Source organism: Microtus pennsylvanicus, chromosome 3 (assembly GCF_037038515.1).
Source record: "Microtus pennsylvanicus isolate mMicPen1 chromosome 3, mMicPen1.hap1, whole genome shotgun sequence".
Taxonomy (NCBI): domain Eukaryota; kingdom Metazoa; phylum Chordata; class Mammalia; order Rodentia; family Cricetidae; genus Microtus; species Microtus pennsylvanicus.
The window spans coordinates 130,047,757-130,066,511 of NC_134581.1; the positions used below are offsets into that span (position 1 = coordinate 130,047,757).

The 18,755-nt window shown below is 47.8% G+C and overlaps 1 protein-coding gene across 13 annotated transcripts in view; it reads right to left on the reverse strand.

The window, feature by feature from the left end:
• The window catches only part of Palm2akap2 (PALM2 and AKAP2 fusion), a 409,045-nt gene that overhangs the window by 39,659 nt on the left and 350,631 nt on the right, over positions 1-18,755 (reverse strand). For 2 of the 13 annotated variants that reach the window (XM_075967162.1, XM_075967156.1), the window contains exon 1: positions 5,405-5,492. The exons of 9 other annotated variants lie outside the window; for them this stretch is intronic. The gene's annotated coding sequence lies outside the window, so the exon portion shown is untranslated. Of the gene's footprint in view, positions 1-5,399; positions 5,493-18,755 lie in introns of those variants that run through there. 2 more of the 13 variants (XM_075967158.1, XM_075967160.1) reach the window with 2 other exon arrangements.

The following is an 18,755-nucleotide window of genomic DNA, read 5'->3' on the forward strand; positions in this document are numbered from 1 at the left end:
TGGGCCTGGCCTTGGCAGTAGAGGCATTTGCCCTTGGGCTAACTCTAACTCTCTGCTTCTGCTGACTTCTCAGAGGTAAAATGACCACAACTTCTACCCACACCACAGTCAATGGCACACGTAAGATCCTAGAAGTCTGTCTAGGTTGCGCAGAAAACACAGCACTGGTGGCTGACCTCATCCCAGCTGGGCAAGGGATGGCAGGCCGCATGCTCTTTCTCCCTGGACCTGCAGCTGAGCACACCATTATCAGAAAGACCCAGAAGGAATACCCTCCCTCAGCAGGTCAGCCAGAAAGACTCACTGCAATACAAAGAACAGAAAGGTTGACACCTCCATTAAAAAGTCCCGGGGGGGGGGGGGGGGGGGGCGGCGCTGGAGAGATGGCTCAGTGGTTAAGAGCATTGCCTGCTCTTCCAAAGGTCCTGAGTTCAATTCCCGGCAACCACATGGTGGCTTACAACCATCTGGAATGAGGTCTGGTGCCCTCTTCTGGCCTGCAGACATACACACAGACAGAATATTGTATACATAATAATTAAATAAATATTTAAAAAAAAAAGTCCCACGGGCTTTTTGTGGGAGCTCCTTCAGCCAATAGCCTTTAATATACCTGCCCACTTGGGCATGGTCTCTAATATTATTAATGCAGCTGTAAAGCATGCATTCACTTCTGGCTGCTAGATTTGGTTCCTTTTCCCCATTTGTGCTGAGGACTGTGATCTAGGGCAGTAATCTGTGAGTCTCCCCTAAATAAATAACCCTTTATTATACGTAATTCTGAACTAGTGTGGGATTATTTTGTATCTTCCATCATCAGGTGTCCATATTCATCTCCCCCCCCCCAAGAAGGAAGAGGAGAAAGATGTATTTACTTTATGCGTATGAGTGTTTGCCTTCAGTATATATGTATACCATACGCATGAAGTTCCTGAAAAGTTCAGGAAAGGGGCTTGGATCCCCTAGGGGTCGGTGGTTGTGAGCTACCATATAGGTGCTGGGAACCAAAGCCTTTGCAAGACCAAGTGCTCTTAACTGAGGCACCATCTCTCCCACCCTTTAGAAGTGTTCAGGCAGCCTCAGACTCAGGATGCTGTAAACACAAGTCAACCCTGCCACCATGTCTTCCCCATCATGATGGACTACATCCCTTCCAGTCAGGAGCCAAAATAGACCTCTCCCAAGAAGGACCAGGAGGAGGTGGAAAGATGGCTCGTTGGTAAGAGTGCATACTGCTCTTTCTGAGAACTTAAATTCAGTACCTGAAACGCCAGCTCCAGAGAAACCAGCGCCCTCTTCTGGACTCCTAGAGCATCTGCACTCACATACACATACCCTTCCCCCATGCACGTGATTAAACTATAAATAGGACTGGAGAAACGGCTTAGCAGTTAAGAACATTTGTTGCTCTTGCAGAGGACCTAGTTGGGTTTCTGACTCCCAGTGGTGGCTCACAACCATCTGAAACTCCAGTTCCAGGGGATCCAACACCCTCTTCTGGTCTCGAGGGCTACTATACACATATGATAGCTTACATACACATTGTTATGATTTTAGCCAAACCAGAATGGCTGGCACTTCAAAGCTTCAGGGCCACGCATGTGTGGACAAACCCTCAGGCAAAAATACCTAGTCGCCCCGGGGACCTTAAAAGGCCCTGCATGACCGATGTGCCGCACCATTGCATCACCTACATGGGATGCAGCTATGTGAGCCCACATGCATGAAATCTGTGTATGACCTGCCCCCCCCATGCACCTACACTAAGTAGCCTTTAAAAGCTGGACACTCCCATCTTCAGCCCTCCTTCTCTGCACACTGACTATCCCAGGCCTGTACACGTCCCTCTAATAAACTCCTAAGCCCGTTTGTTGCATGTTCCGTGCTTCCTTTTCACTCAGGCCAGGTAATTTCATACATAAGGTGAAAAGAATAAGTCATTTTGGCTTTGTTTTTATGTGTGTGGGGGGTTGAGTTGAGACAGGGTTTCTCTGCAACAGCCCTGGCTGTCCTGGAACTTGCTGTGTAGACCAGACTGCCCTCGAATTCAGAGATCCATCTACCTCTGCCTCCTGAGTGCTGGGATTAAAGGCGTGTGCCACCACTGTCTGGCTCAACTTATTTATTTTTTAAGGCGTAGTTACTTAAGTTCCAGCACTTCAAATGTCTGCTGTGCTTGCAGTGACTCCATTTCCTTACTACCCACAGGGCATGTCCCCTCTTGACAGTGTGGAGACCACCATTGCCTCCCAGGCTCCTAGCCTAAATGCACAGAGTGACCCAAATTGCTCCAACACCTGGTGTCTGCTGCATGGCCAGGTTTCTCGATTCTGAATAACCCAGATTACTTCCTGCTACAGCCACTTCGGTTAAATTAGAAACGCTTTTCCCCAGGTAATAGGTGACCTGATCCTTTAATCCAGTTACTTTTAAGTTCCATCAAAAAAATATGCACTCATTGCTGGCCTCGGAACAGAGGCATGGTGACAGAATAAAACTTCCTCATAGCTGGGAAATCAAAGGACATCTCTGTCCCCCTTCATACCCTCCCCGGCTTGCATAAGTCACGTGTTTGGTAAGCAGGGCACAGAACTGGCTCTCCGGGGCTATGCGTGGCTGCCTCTGGGATGGCTGCTTCTGGACTCTTAACTTTCTGAACTCAGACGCCTCCTTCACAGGTTCCAATTCGGGGTGATACAGCTTGGCTGCTGTCTGGGACCCCTTATCAGCTGACTGTCACCTCCCTGGAGGAAGCAGATAGAGCTGCAGATAGGGGGTCTACACAGGAAAGAAATGGGGTCTGAGGGAGGGGACACAGGCTGGAAGACAGCTGTCATTCTAGAGGCCCCGTCTGAGATCCACCCACACCTCCCACTTCCCCTCATCCCCCCTCCACCCCCACCCCCCTCCCACCCCATGGTGACATGTTTGCTTGAGGCTAAGGAGTGTCCCAAGAGCTAAAAAGGGATGGCCCACTCCCAAGAAAGGATCTGGTAGCCTCAGGGAGATGGAGTCCCCATTCATACAAAAAGAACAAGGGGCCCAAAGTATAGAGAGCCTCAGCATCCAAGGGTGCAAATGACACTCGCTGCAGAGTTTACAGAGAAAACTGAGCCCGTGAAAGGCCCTGAGCAGGTGGCTTGCAGCTCCCGTGGCCCTGTGTATTGCAGATGGTAGAGCACAGCCCGGGCTAGGACTGAGCAGCCAGCCCACCCTCCCTAGAGGCACAGAGCAGGAAAACTGGCTTCCTTCATTAATTCTACTTCAGGGAAGCATAGCAGAGGAGCTGCATTCCAGGCCTGAAGGGCCTTTCCTCTTCCACCTCCCAGCAGAGCCGCTTCCGGAGCGGCCTGTGGAACTAGGAGTTTGTGTTGAGTGTGGGAAACAAGGCTGCGTACCACTCCTGACAGAGGTCAGCTCCCCCAGCTCCCAGCTGAAGGAAGGGCAGGCAGCCAGACTGCAGACCCCAAACCTTCCTGAGGCAGCTGTAGGCTAAATTTAGACCAGGAAGACTCAGGTCATTGCTATGACCCCTGAGAGAGGCTATTACTAACAATGCCTGGGTGTCTTCCCTACCTAAGACATCTTGCCAGGAAATCATTATAGCTTCTTGTGACCTGGGGGTGGGGTGGGGTGATCAATTCTTATAATGAAACACCAACCCTTTGGTGGCTACGAGTCCCAATCCCATTGAATAGACCTTCCTCCCTTTCTCCTCCCCACCCCCCAAAAAAAACTTCAGTGGGTTTAGTCTTAGCAGCAATCACCAGAAGGCCCTTTTCCCTGGCAAATGACTGGGGTGGAGCTTCAAATGGATAAAAAGACTTCTAGAAGCCACGAACAGGGAGCAAAGTCACCTGTGTTCTGGTTCACATTCACATGAAGAACTTTGAAGGTAAGGAAGTTTCTGGACCACAGCCTGCCCTGTCCATGACAACCCTCCCTCTTCCATAGGCTGGAAAACCAGACTCGCGTCGTCAGGCTGCACATCTGACATCTGGAAAATGTTAAGATGCTGTTTGATTAGCACATTTACAGCTTGGGCTCTCTGTGAAAGAAACTGGAGACGTGTGTGGTGGAAGTTGTTGCCTTTGCTGAGGGCACTGCTAAAAGGGCTGTTGTTTCTTTTCCTTCCCTCTCTTTGGAGACAGGGTCTGGCTTTGTAGCCCAGTCAGGCCTCAAACTACCTGTCCTCTGGTCTCTGAGTGTTAGGATGACAGGCATGCACCGCCTTGCTGGTCCTAAGGCTGCTTTTTCTTCTCTCCCTTGGAGACTCTCACAGGAACCCCTGAGACTGGCTGCTAGCTCCAGGTTCCCATGAATGAGCGAGACAAGGTTTTCTCAAGACTTCTCACTAGGACTACTCTGAAGGAAGTCCCCACCCCTGGAATAAAGCAAGACTAAGACCACATAAGGAACTCTTGGCCCTTACAGCCTGAACTTTTTAAGTGACAAATTCAGCAGGCACAAACAAACCTAGTTTGGTTCTTTCTAACCTAGCTGCATTTCTTGTTTTTTTTTTTTTTAAGGTTTTGGTTTTTCAAGACAGGGTTTTTCTGTGTAACTTGGCTCTCCAGGAACTCACCCTGTAGACCAGGCTGGCCTTGAATTTACAGAGACCCACCTGCCTCTGCCTCCCAAGTGCTGGGATCAAAGGCACGTGCCACCACCCAGTGCTCTCTTGCTTTTAAGTGATTCTGAATCTTGGCTTCCTGCTTAGCCAATTGGCCACGGATGACAGAAATAAAAGCTGATTATCACAATGGGCCCAACAGAACCCACTATACTGAGGCAGAATCCAGATAAAAGTGGGCTAGGAGTGGGGAAGTCTAGCCGCCTGTACAGACAGAGATGAACCTGTGCATAGGAACCTAGCCTGGGGAGGGTGTCCTGGAGTGTCTTAGGACCTCCAGGAACAAAGCCCCAAGTGCCCCATTGAATGTGGTGAGCCCCACGCCAAACAGAAGGCAGGCTGTAGAATCCAACACTGAGCTCCTTGAACAGACACAAGACAACTAGAGAACTAGTTACCAGGCTCACCGGGTCCCAAGGCAGAGGCAGCTTTCTCTTGCGGAAAGGAACACACGCATTCTCAAAGACTCACTCACACGGTGTCTTTTAACGCATTTTCTGTCACACATGCAGCTTTGGTCTGCATCGGCAGAGTTTTCCCTGCCTCTTAGCACCGAGGCCGGGAGCGTGACAAGATTCGCAGGAAGAGAAAAAGAGACTCAGTAAGTCTCCGCTGCCCACCACGCAGCAGGAGAGGCCTCCGCCGCCCAGCAATACAATCCAGACCCTGACTCCCTCCTCCGAGAAGACTCTGGCCACAAGAGAACAAGAGAACTTTCTCCTTCAGATCAGAAAGCAAAGGACCCTGAGATCTGAAGCGGATGTACCTTACCCCTGCCCAGAGAAGAAGCCCAGGGCGTGAGCTCCCAGCCCGAAGTCAGAACCGCCTCTTTCTCCAGACGGATTCCAGCGCTCACACTGGCTCAGCCGGGACAAATTCCTTCAGAGCCTCCCGACTGGAGACTGTGATGTCACCGCGGGCCCTCCCTCCGTTCCCTAAAAGGCCATTCACACCAAGAAGAACTTTAGTCCCCTTCAGGGAAGCCTGGCCCCTCCCTAGTCGGCCTGGCGGGGAGGGCAGTGGCTTTCCTTCCAGAGGCAATGCTAGTGGCCTCTGTCTGGCTCCGAGCCTGGGGGTGTTGATGTGATCTGTCTGTTATTGCTGCTTCTTTGAAACTCAGAGATAGGCCAGCGCTATTGAGTGAAAAATTTGGAGGATTCCGGACGAAGCTATAGCCTCTTTAATTGTTTTATACGGATCTCATTGTGTAATTCTGGCTGGCCTGGAACTTACGCAGACAGAGGTGACCCCTTACTTACTCTTCGAGATCTTCCTAGATGAGGCTACAGGTCTGTGTTATCCACCACACCAGGTCAAACACTATGAACTCTTCAAAACTCCTTGTATAGCAACAATCAAAAAAAATCATATACAGATATGCATATTTAATATAACTGAGACCAGACAGTATATGTGTGTGTGTTGGCTAGGGTTTCTATTGCTGTGATAAAACACCCTGACCAGAAACAATTTGAGAAGCCAAAGGTTTATTACAATTTAAAATCTTCAGGTCCTACTCCATCACTGAGAAAAGCCAGGACAGGACCCTAAGGTGGGAACTAAAGCAAGGAGGAGTGTGGCTGCCTGCTGCTTCCTGGCTGGCTTCCCTGTGGCCTGCTCAGTCTGCTTTCTTACAAACCCTAGGACCACCTGCCTAGGGATGGCGCTGCCCACAGGGAGCTACGCCCTCCCACATCAACCATTAAACAAGAAAAGACTCCATAGGCCTGCCTACAGGCCAATGACCACATTTTTCTTAAGGGAAATTCCCTCTTCGCAGATACATCGAGGTTCCGGTCAAGTTGGACAGAAACAACCAGCACACAACACGACAGTCAACTTCTTCCTTTCCCACATTATCTCCCAAGCACAGTCTGTGGTTTTTAATGGCTTCTATTCAATTACTTACAAATTCATTTGGCTTCGTGGTGCTAAGAATACAACCCAGGGCCTTGTGCACAATGAGTTACACCCTCAACCCTTCTATTATTGTGGCTGTTGTTTTTAAATTCGAGACACGGCCTCACCGAGTTACCCAGGCTGACTCTGAGCTCACTTTGCAGCCCAAGCACACCTTGAACTTGTGATTCTCCTGCCTCAGCCTCCCAAGTAGCTGGTATGAGTAAAATGCATTTTAAATGGTTATGTGACAGCTCATAGAATGCTAGGTGGGAAAAGAAAGAAAGAGGAGGACATGACTGTTGCTAAGGGGTTGAAAATTTTATTAGTTATGAGGGAGAATGCAGGCAGAGAGAGAGACAAATGGGAGAGTCTAGACTGGACCTTGTCGGCAGACTGAGCCAGCAGGCCATGAGATAAGAGGGGAAAGAGGGGAACACAGAGAAAGAAGGCCAGAAGAGAAACCAGGGACCAAAAGGGCAGGAAGCAAGACAGTGGCGGAGCCAAAATGACTGAGCCAAAGGAGATGGGGGAATGGCAGTCCAGCCCCTGGGCTGGAAAGTTCAGGGTAGGGGGTGGGGTATGCCAGCCAGAAGACTCTCTTAACAGGTAGGGACTCTGAGATGCTGGAAGAACCTGGCAGCCATCGTCAGCTTTGATACGTTAATAGGCTCCTCAGCCATTTGTCCCCGAGTTTGAGGCCTAACAACCCACCCCATAGATGACCAAGAAAAGAGCAGTATTTGCTTTGGGTAGAGGTGCCTGACCCCAATGCAGCTGGCTCCCTGGCTTGTTCAGTCAGAATCAGACTCCTCAGCTACAGTACAGATGCTGGAGAAGTGTCTGAGGAGACCCACGGACTCCAAAGCCTGCCTCCCTGGAACTTCAGGGCCCAGCTGAGACTCTGGCTGCTTGAAAAGTGAGTCAGATTCCCAGGTCAGCTCAGCACCGTGACGAACTCATTTTCTTCAATGAGAAAGACAAACGCCAGGTTTACAGTAAACTGGCTGGGAAAAAGGACATCAAGGTCATCCACGGTCCTGGGAGGCCAGCTGGTCTGGGGTCAGTTTGCGAGCAATTTGTTCTGATGACAGAGTAAACAGCCCACAGACTGCAAGCAGGGATCCCCGTGGCCTGTGAGTTGGCCAGCAACGTAGACCTCCTGGAACCCTCCTGTGCACTGAGGTCAAGGGAGGAAGGAAGAGCCAGAGTGGATGAAGCCATGTGGAGAGGCTTCCTCTGACAGGGAAGTTAATGTCTTCCTTACAAATATTTACAAAGTCTAAATGACAGTTGTTTTTTTTAATGTGCTTAACATTTGGATATATTGGGAAATTTCTTAACACCTGACCTAGTGATACTCGAGCTCTTGGGGAACTCTTGGGCCCTTTGGAATAATTGGAATGTTCTGCTGTGTAGCTGAAGGCATTTTGAGACACCACTTAGCAATCTTACGTAAGACGAGGTGGGAAAACCACACTGAGAACACCACAGGTCGGCTTAGGTATGAGGGACCAGTAATGGTTACCGTGTTTCAGATACTCTGGAGGCTGAAGCAGGAGGATCCCCTGAGCCCTGGAGCCTGGGGGCAGCCTGGGCAAGAGCAAAACCCCCCAAAGAAAATGGAGGATTTCCAGCTCACTGTGAGGCAAGGGTGACATCTGGCACCGACTCTATAGTCATGCCCACGCTATTGTGCCAGTGGGAAATTTGTGAGAAAAAAAAATGATTTTAAGTCTTCTCTGTGCATACAAAACAGTCCTATCTTTAAAACGTCCCAAGTAGTCGGAACGTTTATGGCGTGAAGCCCATCGATACAGTGGCTCACTAAATGCACACGAGCTCATGAGTGAGCATACGAGTGTGCACACCTAAGGGTTTGAGTCCTGTCCTCCACAGATTCCAATGCCCAAGCCCTAAGACCCAGAAGCCTGGCTTAAGACTTGAGCCTTTACAAATAACAATAGTAATCATAACAATAGCAATAGGAGGCTTCCGAGCTCAAGTGAGGTCATAAGGGTGGAGCCCAATCCAGGGAGACCAGAAGAAATTCAGACTACAGAGAAATAACTATTCATAGGCCAGGAAGATGGGCCTGAAAGAGGCTTTCCTGAACCTTCAGAATGACCCAAAGGGAGGACATCCACACCCTGCCTGCACTTCTGACCTGTACAACTACAACAGCATAAATTTTTGCTGCTCAGCTACTGAAGGTGGTACCCTGCCAGTGTAGCTCCACCAATGGAATATACACGCACGCACATGCTCATGCACTCACGCACACACACACGCACACACACATGTTTATGCACAGTTATTCATACAGCGCACACACACATTGCCCAGCTACAAAAAGAGCGCGGAGCTTAGGGAGAAAAAAAGAAAAAAAAAAAAACGAACGGTGGAAAAGTCATGGATCATCCTCAGAGGCGAAGTAAGACATGAAACGGGCTAGCCGGGTTTAGGTTTGTGAAGTATAAACTGAGATGACCCATTGATGACAGTAGACTCCCCAGACAGAAATATTTGGAAGTCCAACAGATACCCACCCATGGCTGCTTGTCCTTGGGTCAGCCTCAGCACAGGCTCCGGGCCTGGGGATGGGTACTCTGAATTTATAGTTTAAAAAGTGTATGCTGTCACTTTAATTCTTCAAGTGTTAAAAACCCAATCTTGGGAGACACTTGCACTGGGAAGAAGGAAGCCATTTTGAGTCTTGGTCCTGTTTGACTGGTGTATTTGAAAACAAGCTAAAGGAAAGGGGGTGCTTACTCTGCCTACAGTTGTAGGAGACAGCCCTTCACAGTGGGAAAGTCCGGGTGCATGAACAGAAGGCAGCTGTGCCCACAGTCCAAAGCAGAGAGCGGTGTTCAGTCTGCTTTCTCCTTGTCATTCCGTCTAGGACCCCAGCCCATAAGATTGTCCCACCCACAGAGGGCAAGTTTTTACACACCTCAAACCCAATCTTACACACTTCCTCATGGATGTCCTGAGAGGTTTGGCTCCCAGGTGAGTCTAGATCAAGGTGACAGCCAGTGTTAACCACTACAGTTGAGAAGCCAAGTGCAACATCTGAAGACCCAGCAGGTACATTTTTTAAAATATTTATTTATTTATTATGTATACAATAGTCTATCTGTATGTATGTCTGCAGGCCAGAAGAGGGCACCAGATGGTTGTGAGCCATCATGTGGTTGCTGGGGATTGAACTCATGACCTTTGGAAGAGCAGGCAATGCTCTTAACCACTGAGCCATCTCTCCAGCCCCCCCAGCAGGTACAGCTGGTACCATTAAATCCTCATTACCCAGCAAGCATGTATTTGCCGAACAATGTGTGCCAGGTGGGTGTCACATTCCCTTAGACACCTTCTATCTTGTCTATCATTAGACCCCTCTAAAAAGAGGAACTCCCCAGCTCGTGGTGGCTACCACTCCCCAGAGTGGTTTGTGTCCCCAGAGACGAAAATCTAGTCAATAACAGAGCTTTCGCTAGAGTCTACAACCCAACCCATGGGACAGAGCTCTGCCTCCGCAGGTTACAGTAGGGGAGGAAGGCAGATGCAGGAAGTCGCAGCGCTACCAAGGAAGAAGCGAGAGGAACATCTTTAAGGCATGAGCAATAGCAACAGCAAGCTGCCTTGGAACCCAGGCCTGATGCTGTCCCTCCTCTCTGGGAGTCAATGTCTTCTGGTCTGTGTAATAAGGGAAACAAGGGAAACCTACAAAATTCATTGCACAATTCTGCAATATCAGCATAAACAGGGCGCAAAGGTGAGATCATTTGGTGATTTGGTGCAGACTGAATGTGTGTGTGTGTGTGTGTGTGTGTGTGTGTGTGTGTGTGTGTGAGAGAGAGAGAGAGAGAGAGAGAGAGAGAGAGAGAGAGAGAGAGAGAGCAGATACAGTGGCTGCAGCCTCTAACATGGGTTAGGGATACTTTTACCAAGAGAGAAGTTGAGTCCCTGGAAGAAAGATGAGCTTCATCTTAGACACACCCCTTGGCAGAACTTTATCACTTTGGTGGAAGGATTTTATTCTGCTCCCTGTAAACATTCTATTTACAATGGGCATGAGTCACCAGTGCCTCGCTGAAGACATTTTTATTTTTACATGTGCAGGCATACACGATTCCTGATAACAGTGGTTTTCTTTGGAATGGAGACCCAAGCAACCCTCTGTCTTCGCTCCTTCGCTTCACCTTCTGATTTTCACATGTGCATATATTTATTATCATCTGAAAAAAGGATGAAGTACATAAAGATTAAAACAGAGCCAGATGCTGTGGCACACATCTGGAATGCCAACACTTGGAAGGTGGAGAGGTGAAGGTCAGAAGAAGCTTACAGTGAGTTCAAATTCCTGAATCTCATGCCTGCACCTCCCAAGTGCTGGCAATAGAGGCACGTGCTACACACCTGGCTTTATTTATCATTGTTTGGGTTTATGTCTCTGTGTGTGTGTGTGCACAAGCTTCTGTGTATCTGATACGTGTGCCAGAAAGTAGGGGGGAATGCCAAAGTGTGTCCTGTTCTAGCCCCTTCCACCATGTTTTCAGGTCTCTAGCTAAATGGCCAGCAAGCCTGGAGATTCTCTGGTCCCTGACAACCCCACCCCCCAGTACTGGGTTATAGGTCTGAGTAACCCAACTAGCTTCTTCAGGGATGCTGTGGATTTGAACTCAGGTCCTCATGCTTTGCACAAAAGATTTCTACCCCAATGAGCCATTAATCTGTTCCCTGGATCGCCCTTGAGCCATTTCTCTTTTCCCTTGATTTCATGATTTACTCATCCAGCAGTGTGGCCTTGACTCAGGATGAACCAATGTTATCCCTGCTTAGCCTTCCGTGTCGTAGGCGCAGACTCTCCTCCCCTCTCCACAGCTGCAGGACAATATAATCTCCCTTCTTCACAGAAGATAAGCAACTTGGGCTGTAGTAGACATTTCCCTTTCATGAGCTGCCCTTTTCCCAGAAAAGTTGAGCAATACTCTGAGTAACTAAATTCTTCCCTGGGAGTCAAAGGTCACAGAATTTAATTTTATGAACTATGTCACAGACTGTCTTAGGAAAGCCCCATTGACAAGTTTCCCAAGATCTGAACGGCCAAATAAAGATTTGGGACCAAGATTTATTATTCCAAAGAAAAACCTTTAGCTGGTTCAATGGCACACACGAGTTATCCCAGCACCAGGGAGGCTGAGGTAAGAGGATCATGAATTCAAGGCCAGCTGAGGCTCCATAGTGACATTCTGTCTCAAAATAAAATGGCTTTCCCACCTTCTCCATTCAAAAGCACTGGTCAATCAATCTAGTAACTTTCTCCGCCACCTAAAACACACACATACACTCACAAATACACACAGAGAGAGACCCCTCTCAAGTTCATAGATTTGGAGTCAACTTTCTTGTTTTTTGTGAAATATGTCAAAGCTTTGTGTGAACTTTCAAAAATAATATTTTGGGCTTCCTAAATCTAGTCTTCTGTAAGCAAAGGCTACATCCTTCTGTTAGTGTTATTATGTGTCTATTAATTATTACAGTATTTATTAATGCGATTAATGTTTAAAGTGAAGCCAGGAACTGAGACTGACTGACATTGCCCTTTGGCAATCCCAAACCTAGGGCCCAGTGTCAGTCGGTGCCTACGCCATTCAGTTCCTGGCCTTCAGTAGGGGCCCTACCGAAGGTCCAGGATCCTTAGGAGGACTCGGAGGGGAGCAAAGATGGGAAACAGATCAGACAGTAGGTATTAGATGTGTTAAACCTTCTCCTCCCTTAGCGCTCACAATTCCTGCTCAGAATCCTCAAGTTTCCTCAAAGCTCCAAGCACAGGGAGCAAAGCCAGACTGCAGCCAGCAGACCTCAGGTCCAAGTCACTCTGACAGGAAAAAAATCTCCAGGCAAGTCCAGATGTCTACCTAACAGTGCTGTTCTGACAGGATGAAGCATACGCTCCTTGGTGGGTGGATCCTCCTCTGCTAAATGGGCTTCAGACTGCGTGGTTTGGGGCTAGTGAGGTAGCTGGTCCTCAGTCGCTTAACAACCTGAGCTTGATCCCTAGAACTCAGGATGCAAGAAGAGGACCAACTCCTGACATCTGTGCTCTGACCTGAGTACTCACCATGGAATGGGTTCTCTCTCTCTCTCTCTCTCTCTCTCTCTCTCTCTCTCTCTCTCTCTCTCTCTCTCTCTCACACACACACACACACACACACACACGAATATAAATTTTAGAAGAATGACAGTTGAAAGCTGAATCATGTTTCCCCAAATCCATATCTAACTAGAATTCCAGATCATCACCTTATATGGAAACAGGGTCTCTGCAGATGTAGCGCGCTACTATGAGGTCATATTGGATGAAGGTGGCTCTTATCACAAAGAGTCACTTTTGTAAGAGATGACATAGTGACACAAGAGGGGGGATCCATGGGAAAAACGGAGGCTGATTCCTGAGTCAGGCATCTACAAGCCAAGAGTATTCAGCCACAGCGGTCAATAGTTGGGAATGGGGCGGGGGGGGGGGGGGGGGGGGCACGGACGGACAGATTCTTCTCAGAGCCGCTAGGAGTACCGGCCAGGCTTCGTTTTCTCCTGGGCTAGCAGCACATACCCCTGCAATGCTGGAAGTCACCGTGACTGTCGCGGTTTGTCAGAGCAGGAATGGGAAGTGAACGTACTGACCTTTTAAGGTCACCTCGAGGATGAGCTAAGGACTCATGACTAGGAAAGGCCAGGCCCTCACAATGAGGTCCTCAAGCATGAGTTGCCTCCTGATCTTCCCACAGTGCTTGAAAGCCAGAAAGAGCAAAGGAATACATGAGAAACAGGCCTTCTTCAGACGGCTACCACTATAGGCCTCCCAAAGCCTAACTTCCTAACTGGAGCAGAAGCCTGCATGATACAGCTGAATGAAGAAGCCAGTGTACAGTAGCTGGCGATAGGAGGTGGGGGTGGGGTCCCCTGCCAAACTGGAGAAGCAATGTAATAGCCCAGAGTCCCAAGAGGTGTTAGCCAAGGCTGGTGAACGGGTGATCAGAACCTTTATTATCTGTGACACACCAGGTATCAGACGAGATATTCACACATAATCACATCAGTTCCTTAAAACAAGCCTGTGAAGTCTGCATTTTTAAAAATGTACTTCATTTTTTTTGTTTGTTTATGGAAACAGGGTTTCTCTATGTAGGCCTGGTTGTCCTGGAACTTGATCTGTAGACCGGGCTAGTCTCAAACTCAGAAATCCACATGCCTCTGCCTCCTAAGTTCTGGGGTTAAAAGTGTGCACCATAACCACCCAGCTTAAAATGTATTATTTTATTTAAGATCACACTGTAGAGCCCTGCCTGGCCTGGAACTTTCTTTGTCAGTGGTTTTCAACCTTTCTAATACCATGACCCTTTAACACAGCTCATGTTGTGGTGACCTCCAACCATAAAATTACTTTGTCGCCGCTTCATAACTGTAATTTGCTACTCTTATAAATCATAGTGTAAATATCTGATATGCAGAATATTTGATATGCGACCCTCTCCCAAGGATCTCAACCCACAGATTGAGAACCACTGCTCTATGCAAACCAGGCTGGCCTCAAACTCACAGACATGGCCTGCTTCTGCCTTGCAAATCCCAGGATTAAAGGTATATGCCACCATACCAGGCTGACATTCTTGTAACTACTTTATGGCTCAAGAAAGAGAAGTTCAGAGAGATGTAATATGTATGTATGATGTATGTATGTATGTATCTTTCTTTCCTTCATTCTATCATCTATCTTTCAATCATCTATCATTGATCTATCTTTTTAGCATCTATCTATCTGTCTGTCTGTCTGTCTGTCTATCTATCTATCTATCTATCTATCTATCTATCATTTAGTTGTACTAGGAACTAAATCTAAGGCCTCATGAATAATAGGCACCTATTTTAACACTGAACTGTACGCTCAAGCCCATTCTACTTTTTTATTTTTGAGACAAAGTGTCACTAAGTTACCCAGGCTGGCCTTGAATTTATGAGCTTCGACCATCTGAGTAGCCGGGATCACAGGCTTGTTCCACCCAGCCCAGTTAGGTTCAGGGAATTTTTTTTTTGTCCAAAGGCTTTGGCTGAATGAATGATGAAGCGGGAGGCAAGACAACCTGGCTCAGGGCCTTCAGCCGCTAACTTTTTACATGTAAAAGTAGAAACTGGGGCAACCTGAACTTGAAGCTCATCTAACCAGCAGGACTGGCTACTGGATCCCGTTTCTCCTTCACCATCTACAGTCAGCCCAACATCGTTCTAGTTCCCTGTGAATGGCTTCAACCGAGCATAACTGGAAAAACACCAGAACGCTGGGCTGGGACCAAACAGGTACAAACTCTTGCCTCGTGTTAGTCCCTAAAACAACACATTAGACCATTTCATTACACAGCATTCACAGCTTGTCGGGTATTAGAAATTAGAAATATTGGTGGGGGGGGACAAAAAAATTAGAAGTATTCTAAAGAGATTTAATAAGGTAGGCAAATCCTATGTGGGAGTCCAGAAAGCAGTGCTCCATCGACACAGATGAAATGTACACACTAAATGGTCCCTAGAATTAATACCACCACCCACCGTGTGTGTGTGTGTGTGTGTGTGTGTGTGTGTGTGTGTGTGTGCGTGTGTGTGCGTATGTGTAGGGGCAGGGGTGTTGGCATTACAGAAAACAAATGGTACAGATAGGAATAATGGAACAGTTATTAGCCTAATGCCTGCACTGTGTGGGCAATCTGCTAGCCTTTGACAAGCACGGCCTTACATTCTAGCAGCTAGGTAAGGTATGCTAATCCCCAACTCACAGAGAAAGACACTAAAGCTCAGAGCTCAAGTACTTTGCCCAAAGATACAAAGCAAGTTCGGGCAGAGCAGAGAGAACTAAGCCAAGCTCTGTCTGCTCTCCAGAGTCTGCTAGGGAGAGATGTACGTTGGCACCCCTCTGTCTGCTGCCCCGCAACACGTGGTATGCCATGGCTTGGTAAGGAATAAACTGGAGGCAGGAGAAATGGGTTGAGAGCACTTGCTGCTCTTGCCCAGGACTGGGGTTCAGTTCTCAGCACCCATATGGGGGATCACAACTGTCTAAATCTGATACTGTGGACACCGGGCCTGTGCATGGTGCACACTCATACACACAGACAAAATATTCATAAAAAGAAACCTTTAAACAAAAAGACTTTAGGGAGGCAAGGATGCCTGTGAGTTCAAGGCCAGCCTGGTCTCCATAGTGAATTTTGAGTTTTGAGACATTGGGAAACCTTGTCTCAAAAACAAAAACAAAGAATAAAGAACCAACTAGAAAGCCAACAAAATGGCACAGCAGGTAAAGGCACCTGGAGCCAAACTTGATGACCTCGGTTGCATCCCTAGGAACAGCAGAAGGAGAAAACTGAATCTCAGGCTGCAGCACGACCCTGCACACAAACAACAAGAGACCCTTTACCGAGCCTCAGCTACTGAGAAAAGTGCTCGGCCAACCAACCCTCAGGATGCCTGGCATTCTCAACGTCCCAGACACTCTAGGTGAGTTTCCTCCAGCTGAGCGCTTGGAATTCTCCAGATAGTGTAGGAGCCCCTCCCAAGAATGTCTGTTTGTCTTGTACACAGGTTCCAGTACAATAGCTACAGATCTTGGAACAGCCAGGCCATTCCGGATATGGACCTCTCCCCAAACAGACAGGACAGAGGTGGTGGGGAGTTGGGGGGATCTAAGAGCAGGAAATTGCTGTGGCCAGGGTAGTGGGGGCTTGGTGTCTCGGGAACACAACCTACAAACAGTTCAAGCTGTGAGATGCTGGGTAGCTGTAGGGACTGAAAATGTTTCTGCAGCTGAATGTTGCTTTGATGTTTAGACTTCCTGCCTTACACTGACTCAACTTGGGATTTTCTTTTTTCTTTTATTTACTCGTGTGTGTGTGTGTGTGTGTGTGTGTGTGTGTGTTCTGCAGACCAAACCTAGAGCTTCTGAGCTACAACCATAGTCTTTTTGTTGTTGTTGTTTGAGACATGGTTTCTCTGCCTGTTCTGGGATTTGCTCTGTAGACCCAATAGGCCTCAAACTCACAGAGCTCCTCCTGCCTCTGCCTCCCAAGTGCTGTGATTAAAGGTGTGTGCCACCAGCGCCCGGCCCACAACCCATTTTATAATTTTCATTGGCAGAAGGGGTCTTGCTAAATAACCCAGACCCTATAACTCACATACGTCTGCAACTCACCATCTCCCCCTCATCCTCCCTCCCAAACAGCTGAGCTTACAAGCCAGCACCCTCTGTAAAAAGTAAATGAACCTTTTACTTTTCAGAGATGAGTGATGGGCCGACTTTGCATTCTGAATTCCCCACCTCAAACCCCATGGGACTCCGCTGTAACTGCCGCTTTCCTCCACTTGGGTGAGTTTTTTATATTCACCTGTGAGTGAGAATACGCAGTACGTGACACCACCTTCCTTCACCTTACAGGGACATTTAGGTTGGCTCTGGTCCTGCTGGTATGCATGCTGTTGCTGGGAACACTGAGGACAGACATCTCTTAAGCAGGCTCCTTCAGTACCTTAGCCGTGTGTCCAGAAATGGAACTTCTAGATCATATCGTATTGTTTTCTTTTTTTCTCTTTAAACGTAGACTCAAACCAAACCTAAATAAAACACCAGCCCCCCCAAAAAATACGGCGCGGCCACCCCCTTTTACCACCTTTCCTGAGTCGTCCTCTCTCTGGCCCCTCCCACTGCTGTGTGAGCCCCTCCCCTCTGCTCAGGAGGAGCAGTCAAACCCGCTTCCCTGTGTCAGAGCATCTGCTTCACCACAGCCTGCAGGTCTTTCTAGAGTCTGCCAGGTTAGGGCAGATGGTCCCCGTGGATAGAATTATCTTCTGCAAATGTTTCCATCAGTCATAGTCGGGGCTGTCACTCTCGTCCACTGTCCTCTAGGGCTAAGGAGGCCTCTTCCAGACTTTGTGCTTCCTTGAAGGCTTGAAATCCCCCAGCCTGACCATAACCTTTGACCTCTGGAGGTTTCTGAAGTTCTGATGACATTCTGCAAGCTTTCAAATGGCAGGTCAATTACTCCAATTACCAGTTGGTATTTAAAGGACCGTTTTTAAGTCCCCATCAAAGATACACTCCATGTTAGACTTCTCTCCTAGTACTCCACACTAAAGTCTGCATGACTGTCGAGAGGAAAAAAATCAGGTGGGGGTATAATTTTCATATACTTAAAACAAAAACAAAACAAAACAAAACAAAAAAAAACTGGTGCAGGGCTGGAGAGATGGCCCAGTGGTTAAGTGCTCTGGCTGTTCTTAAAGGGGGCACGAGTTCAATTCCCAGCACCCACATGGCCGCTCACAACTGTCGGTAACTCCAGCTCCAGAGAATCTGACACCCTCACACAGACATGCATGCAAGCAAAACACCCATGCACATAAGATAAAAATAAATCATTTTAAAAATAAATAAAACTGCGGTGCAATACAGCGCAACCTAGTTGCTATTGTAAGCATTTAAACTAGACCACCCAGTGATGTCAGATGTATCCACATCATTGTGTGGTAGTCGGCACTGTCTCCAAAACACACGCTCACCACTCAAAACCAGAGCTCTGCACTCTTGCAACACGATGGGTCATGGCTTCCGAAACCTCTGTGAGGTTATTCGGGACATAGAAGCCAGGCAATCGGGTTTATCTCATCACAGACATACGGGGAAAGACTGCCGGTAAAATGATTTGAATGCATTATTGCAGTGAAGTCCCAGCTCAACAAGGCACTTCCTAAACACCAGCATTTCACACCTGCCATGACTCCCAGGCTCCTAGGAGAAGAAGACAAACCACAACAAAAGCCATTTTACTCATTTAACTTGCAGATCTTAAACACACATACACCTCATGTGCAATGTGTTTAACTAATAATAGTATTATTTCAAAAGGCCATCACAATATAGACAGCTTTCTTCTTACAGGAAAATTTTAAACCTAACAATTTAATAAAATTGTAACTAGTATTTTTAAGGGAAATTAAATGGCTGCTTATTTTGAAAGAAAACTTTGGTCTTTACGGCAGCCTCCAAGGGTTAAGAGCCTTTCTAAACCCACTTTTAAGCCAAGTCACTAGAATGTTTTCACGTCTTTGTTATCAGCCGGCTTGGATGGGGATTAAGTCCCTACAGAAGAATATGTCCCCAGATAATGTCAATCAGGGCTCG